The 7,183-nt window shown below is 40.5% G+C and overlaps 1 protein-coding gene across 1 annotated transcript in view; it reads left to right on the top strand.

Moving 5' to 3' along the window:
* The first annotated feature begins 793 nt into the window (after positions 1–793).
* Positions 794–7,183, top strand: part of drp2 (dystrophin related protein 2) — a 70,037-nt gene continuing 63,647 nt past the window's right edge. The window contains exon 1 of the mRNA XM_030764648.1: positions 794–861. The gene's annotated coding sequence lies outside the window, so the exon portion shown is untranslated. The remainder of the gene's footprint in view (positions 862–7,183) is intronic.

Here is a 7,183-nt window from a genome sequence, read left to right as displayed (position 1 = left end):
TATTTATTTTTTGCTTTCCACTGTTGAACTTGGTCAGAGCTTTTGAGAGTATTGCAGCCAGCTCTTTTCAATAATGTATCTGAATTGAGAAACTTGGCTGGTTCATTGTTTCTAAAAAAAAAAAGAGAAAGAAAACAATGCGAACGCTGCAAAGAAAATGTGTTTTTGCACTCTCATCTGAGCTTACAAAGGCAACTTCTCCAGTGATACTATATAACTGCTATTTGCTGGGTCCTGTTTCAACCCACCAGTAGATCACTGTATGGCTTTTTTTTCTATCCGAAAATCAATGCCTTGATTGCATTTGTTTTTCTTTCTTTAACCTTGAGTTATTTCATTGCCCAAATGAAATTCCGTCCGGACCTAAATATCATTCATTCCTGAAATGTCATTTGAAAGAATGAAGGGTGCGGGGCGTCTGAGGGTGGCTGTGGGCTTCTGCGAAACAACGTATCTGTCAGCATAACTCACTATTCTACCAGCCTCCGGAAATCTCTGCCTGCCTTCTCAACGTGTGAATGTAGAAAAACTCAGTGCAGCGCTGTCCCCGTGCTGTGGGACACATTCAGCATCGGGGTCAAAGAATGGTTTTTGATTTGTGTGGTGTGCAGAGAGCGTCCGTGAAATTGTGTAACGTCATGCCTTTCGTGACAGCAAACATGTTTTAGTAGGCGTTTGCTGTGAGGACAAGGTCGTTCCGTCGCTGTGTTTGGCTAATGGGGCCCTGACAGGGTTTAAAGTGCGGTGATGGATCCTTGCTTTATTCAAATGTCGCTTGACTGTGGTGACTTGGTTGCAACTCAAAGGAGAGAAGAGGGATCAGGGAGGCTGTTAATGTGACATGATGATAACAGCGCGAATGTGAGACACTCAATGCAGTCTTTTTGTTTTGGTAATAGGGTTCCTCTACTGAGGATTGGTGGGTGACATCTGTCTGTGGCTGCTATTTGAGTTAAGATGGATGTTAGTGACTGTAGTTATGACCACTGTTATTTTCAGTGCCTGTGCTATCTGGTTTATGTTCATAATGTGCTAATGTTCAACACAGATGAAGCAGAGTAAAAGCAGATGCATCTCCAGACATGACAATAAACTTGCTTTATTATAAACAAAGGAGAAAAACCCCCCAAACGATAGACTCTATAGAAACTGCCTGTAGAGAGAGCAAGAGAGTGGATGAGAGAGAGAGAGAGAGAGAGAGGGAGCAAATATCAGTCAGTCATATCATAAATACAATTGTTTTGGAATGTTAGTTTTGGAATCCCTCACAGTCCTTTTAACTCAAAAATCACAATGACTGGTTTTCATACATCCATCTCATCCCTGTTTTTGCTTTTCTTCACACATAGACACTGTAGAATCATTTAGCTCTTCTTCTATAAATATGGTCAACATCTCTCTTTCCTTTGTTTGTTAAATTCAGGGCTTTGTGAAGCTGTACTGCTTGATATTGCTTGTTCTTTTTGCACACGCTTGTTGCTAGCACAACAAAGAATGTGCTCGGAGAAGAGAACATTTGTGTGGACTGGAATTAATGCAAGTAGTTTCTTTCTGATACTGGGTCCAGATGAAATAATAAGATGGTATTTGTTTTTCCTTCAGTTTCGATGACTTTTATTCAACCAGAGGTGTCTCTTTACAAAGCTAAAGTTCATTCTACTCTAGTCTATTCAATCTTGTCAGGCCGTAATCCTCCAATCTTTATTAGCCAAACATCTGACCAATATTTTCACCTTGTAGGTTATCAGTAATTTATGCAAAATGGTTCATTTCTGGGTATTTATGATTAAGAAGATGTGTAAAGGATTCTTTGGCTTTGTGTCCTAAGATGACAGCTGATCGTTAATCAAGCCACTGCCAAATCAGGAGCTATATTAGGCCAAACAACCTAGATTGAGTAGAAGAGTTGTGTTTTACATGCATTCACACTTAGCCAGATAATAACAACTTAATGGAAAATATTTGCTGCTCTGACTAATGAATCATTCACATTAAAAAGTAAACACATTAGTGGCTTTATCTGATTGCTTAGTTGGATAGTCACAACTTCTCCTAATGGTTAGATTTAGCTTTTACAGTTTGATTTGGAGGTTACATTTCACTGTTTGGGAGTGAATAGAAGAGTGAACATTGTGGTGATTCCAAGTATTATTTTGTTGTTTTGAGAGGGGTTTTTTTTGTAATGGTGTGACCTGTCGTCTACTGTTTTGTCTGTGTTACAATATTAAGTCTTATAGGTCAGTAGCCAGACACTGTAGAAAACTGTGTATGAGTTTGGAATACATTAGATGCCACTCCCGCCTAATCTACCTAACCTAATCTACTACTCTCTCAGTAGGTACACTGATCTTATTATTTATTATAAGATTTGTCTTTTGGCTCAACATAGATCCTCACCTCACAAATGCTTCTGAGGCTGACATGTGTTAAGTTTGTTTTGCTTTCTATCTCCCCTACTACAGTACTGACTTCACCTAGGATTGATTTCTCTCAGAAAATGTTGCCAAAAAATCCCGTTAGGAAAAAACGGGAGCCTGATTACGAGACAAAAGACATGTCTTCATCCAGAAAGATTCACATCCTTGTTTTCCCCACACATACCATCAGCAGAAAAGATTTCACTCAGAGAGCACTGGTCAAAGGTTGCACAAAAACAGTTGTCGTACACTGGGTTTGTATGAGAGCTGAATTGATTTCCAGTGCTTTTTCTCCTTTAGAATGGAACTGAAAAGACAGTTTTGATTGGAGATGCTAAAATATGCAATTGAGCGTCGGGGTTTTATTTCAGTATGTTATGAGAAGGTCTTCGATGGAATTTGACATTCCTGTGTGTTTACAGGTGATGAGAATTTCTGAAATGGAATGTGGAATGAGAAAAAAATACAGAAATATGGAAATTTGATGGTTCTACGTCGTGCATAGAATATTTCATATAGTTTGATGGATAAAGGAATGAGACAGAGCGAGAAATATGTTGAATACAGTCTTTTTCCTTATACATCTTTGCTGGCTTCCTTTTTTGGGGGGTTAAAATTTGTGGTAAGGTAAACGTTTAAAAGGGTCAAGCATTTGTTGAAGTGTTTGCCCCCATAATGAATAATTCACTGGAAATGACAAATTTCAATTAAGAACGTCATTCTCTGCTGCTGTGTTGTGTAGGTATATTTAATAGAGCTTAAGCCAGATTTAATGGTCATGTTTATGGCAGCTGGATTTGGAAATTGAATAATTCACAGTGTGATAACACAGGGCTTTTGTCATAATTATTCATGAGGATCTATAAACTTTTGTGGTTGTGTTTCATTGCCCTCAATAGCTTTTAGATGAGAAATCAGTAGGTATTGCTTGAAGAATCTTCTCTACTCTTCTGCAGTATTCAGCATAGTGACAGTGCTTTGTCACAAGATCTAATGAGCTATCTGCCATTATCTTCCAAGTCCCCTATAGGCACTCATTACAGAATTCATAACGGCAGAACGACCAATCCTGAAAAGCAGCTCTAATTCGTCCCTATTTAAAAAGTTACCAACTCCAGCCGCCCGGATCAATTCTCTCAGTGGGGATAGAATTGCCGTGGATGGTGGTGTGAGGGTGGTCCTCCAAGGTGAGTCCAAAAGCGTGAAAACTCAGTGTACCAGAGCGAGGCAGATGCCTACAGAGTCAGCGGCTTTTCGGCTCACAGTCTGAGAGCTCCTCGCTTAACCTCTTTTGGTGTGTCTTTCCTCAGTGTAGGTATGAATAATGAAATGACAAAGTGGAGTTCCACAGCAGCAGGAGGACATAGAGGACATAGTCGAACTTACGTGATGCAAACTCCTAGCCTGACGTGTTTTGTAACATGATGTGTTTTGTTGCTGCTGAGGTACTGTATATGACATGTTAAGGTGTATGAAAAGGTATATGTCATGTGATGTAATGTGGAATTTAGATAGATGCAGAACAGTTTTATGAATATTTTTCCATGTGTAGAGGATGGTTGGATAGGTAATATTCAGCATCTTTATGCATATATTCACGGTTCTTGCAGTATGTGAATATTGCTTGGAATGAAACTGTAATCTTGTGTAGTGCTGTGAATATGAAGTAGTGTATGCTAGGCATATTTATAAAGTTTCCTTTGTGTGTACCAAAAATCCTGTAACTATTTGGAGCCATAGTGGAAGTACTGAGCAGGTATTACATAGACAGATTAATTCATAATTGTCATGGAAGCCCACGTAAATGCATGAAACATGAGCAAAGCCTGTAATTTCCACTCCTCAATGATTAAGGTAAAACATAACCCTGATTTGGCTGAAAGATGGTATAATGCTTAAGGTATGTGTCTGGGATGTCTGTTGCGAGGTAGGCTCCTACCAGGGGACATAGAGATAAGTAATATTGAGTGAAAGTGACAGATGAAACTTCTTATTTCACATATTGAGCCGTAATATAGAATGCGGTGGGTTGGTTTGGTATTTCGCTGTCTCTCTCTCCCTCTCTCTGAGTGATCCATCTTCACAAAACTTCAGCTGCTATCATCTCTTGTCTGCCTCAGTGTATATGTGAAATACGTTATAGCTTACATTAAGGTCCTGATTTCCTAAAAGTATAAAAAATAACTTATTTACACAAAACCAGTAAAAATGCCAAATGACTTGTGTGTATGTGTGTTTGTTATGTAACAGATATTGGCAGTAGGTGATTTGTTATTTTTTTAATGGGGGGGGGGGGGGGGGGGGATTGCTCAATGGTCACTGACACTACTATATGCACAGGGGGATGGCAGGTTAACAAGGGGGATTCATTTTGGTCATTTTGCTAACAAAGGGGATGGCACCCCCCCCCCCCCCCCCCATCCCTCTACAGATCGCCTGCTGGTTATTGGTTATATTACCGGTTTAGGTAATGCTAAAGACTAATGCTTCATTGAGTGCTGTAAAATTCAGTACTCCCGAACTTCAGTGTGGTGTTTCTCATTGATCTGGCTGTGTAACAGGCCGCTGTGGCCAGGACTCATTCTGATCCGTTACGACTGTTGTGTTTCTGTTTGTTTCTCTCTGTAATTGTCGACAAATAGAGAATCATTCCCTTTTGTAATTGGATCCAGTCTTCTCCCACCTCAGCAAGCATCAGAAGCTATTTCATGCCGGTGAAAAAGCATTGAGGTTTATCAGAACGAACTTTCTCAATTCTGAGTGACAAAACGCTTCATTACGGGGGCACGGAGGAAGTGACAGGAGGGCTGACGCTGTGGTTGATGGATTAGCATGTGTTGTGAATGCACTTCAGTTTGGTGTCCTACTTAAAATGACAAGCACTCTATCTGTGACATTCCTGACTAAATGCTGCTGGCATGGCATGGTGCCACGCGTGCCAGTGTGTCGCCTGAGTGTTTTTCATTGTTAGCTGCTTATCCTGGGTTTTTTTTTTTTTTCTCTTTCACTGACTGTTGCTTCGCTTGTTCTCCCTCCCATTCTCTTTCTCTCTCATTCTCTCTCTCTCTCGCTCTCTCTCTCCCTCCCCCCTCGGCCACGTGTCAAGACTACCTGGGGACTGATGCACTGATGTCCTGTTCTGTGCTGTGAGAGAACACAGATGGGGTCTTTTAAAATGCTGCCCTTTCAGCAGGCTAAATGCTGCGAGACAGAGGCCTGGTGGACAGAGGTTTGGCTTTATGAAGATGGATGTGTATCTAGAAGTGGTGCTATGGGAATTCGTTTGCCCAGTGTAGCTGGGTCATTCTCCTTTCCACAATTTGGCTGTGAGTCAATAGATTCAACTTGCGCCAGATTTGCCACTTTAACGCATGCTAAAATTGCTTGCTTGTGAGAAAAAAAAACAAACACACACACTAGAAGTGATTGGTGTGTAATTAGGCGTTTTTCATCTTGTGTGTGATAAAACTGAAGCATTAGTACAGAGCCTTAGTACAGAGTGCTCAGCTCTGGTCTTCAAAAGGCCAGAGTCTTACTGCTCTTTCGTCTCACTACATAAACGAATCACTGATCTCTACCTTTGAAACAGGCGGGTACATCCCTTACATTCGTAGAAACAGAAATCCAACAGGACTTATGGACTTGAGGGCTTGAATAGAATCTGTGATTCTTTATAGCTGTCTATTTTGAGGCCAGACTAATATTAGTGTGACATTATCAATTGTGATGTTTACAAAAACTTGGTTAAGTCGCTCAGTGGAAATGAACAGAAATAGAAGCAGAACAGACTAGATCACACCAAGCAAGGCTGAATCTGTTATGACAGCCACTACCTTCTTAAAACAGCACTTTCATGGAAATTGCTCCCAAACTGATGTTAAAATTAATGCTTGCTTGTTACTTGTCATTCACTGGAGGTGCTGGCATAGAATCCCCAGAGAGCTGTAGTTATACCATTCTCCCATTTTACTCAAAGACGGATTTCTTGCGTATCAGCTGAAAGTCTGCTATGAGCGACACCCTGGCTTGGTCAGTACGACACAGACTTTAACAGGAAGGGGGAATTAAGGGAATAGTTCTGAAAATAAGGTGGAGCAGGAGTGTGCTCTCTTTTTTCTGAGTTAAAACAATAATCTGAATTATGAATGCCAGTTACAGCTCTGAAAATAACTCATTGCATGGCCTCTGCTAGCCGCTAGCTGCCAGAAGCGCATTAAAGTTTTATGGCTCTGTTTTGAACTTTGGAAATGTGCTAATTTATTTATTTTTTTCTCTTTTGCTCACCTCTGCACTTCTTGCCATGCTGATTAATGGGAGATTGACACACAGGTCCATGATTCTGACACCTGTCACATTCTCAACCCTTCTTTTTTCGTCACTTTCTAATTATTACTTTTTTTCTTTTTTTATCTGCCTTTCGGGACAAGAGGGATGGATTTGTGTATATGCATGATTGTAAAAGTCAGGGAATTGTGCGATGTAAGAGACGTGAAAGGAATCAAGACATATATACACACTCGCAAACATAACGGTATAGTAAAACTACATATGTCATTGACATATAGCCACAGACTCCTCCTGGTCAGGGTTGAAATCTCAGGCTGAGATGAGACCGGAGTCTCATTGGCATTCATTTTCAGTCTTCTCCTGGAGCTTTCAGCTCACTGTGTTTGGCTCCCTGAACGGAGTGTGTTTGTGGACAGCCCATGCTCCCACTTGATAAGAAAATTTCTGTATAACAACATGGGATGGAACACACATAACCT

The sequence above is a fragment of the Chanos chanos genome, chromosome 2 (assembly GCF_902362185.1).
Source record: "Chanos chanos chromosome 2, fChaCha1.1, whole genome shotgun sequence".
NCBI lineage: Eukaryota > Metazoa > Chordata > Actinopteri > Gonorynchiformes > Chanidae > Chanos > Chanos chanos.
The sequence above is the reverse complement of the archived record's forward strand: the minus strand, read 5'-3'. Positions and strand labels throughout refer to the sequence as shown.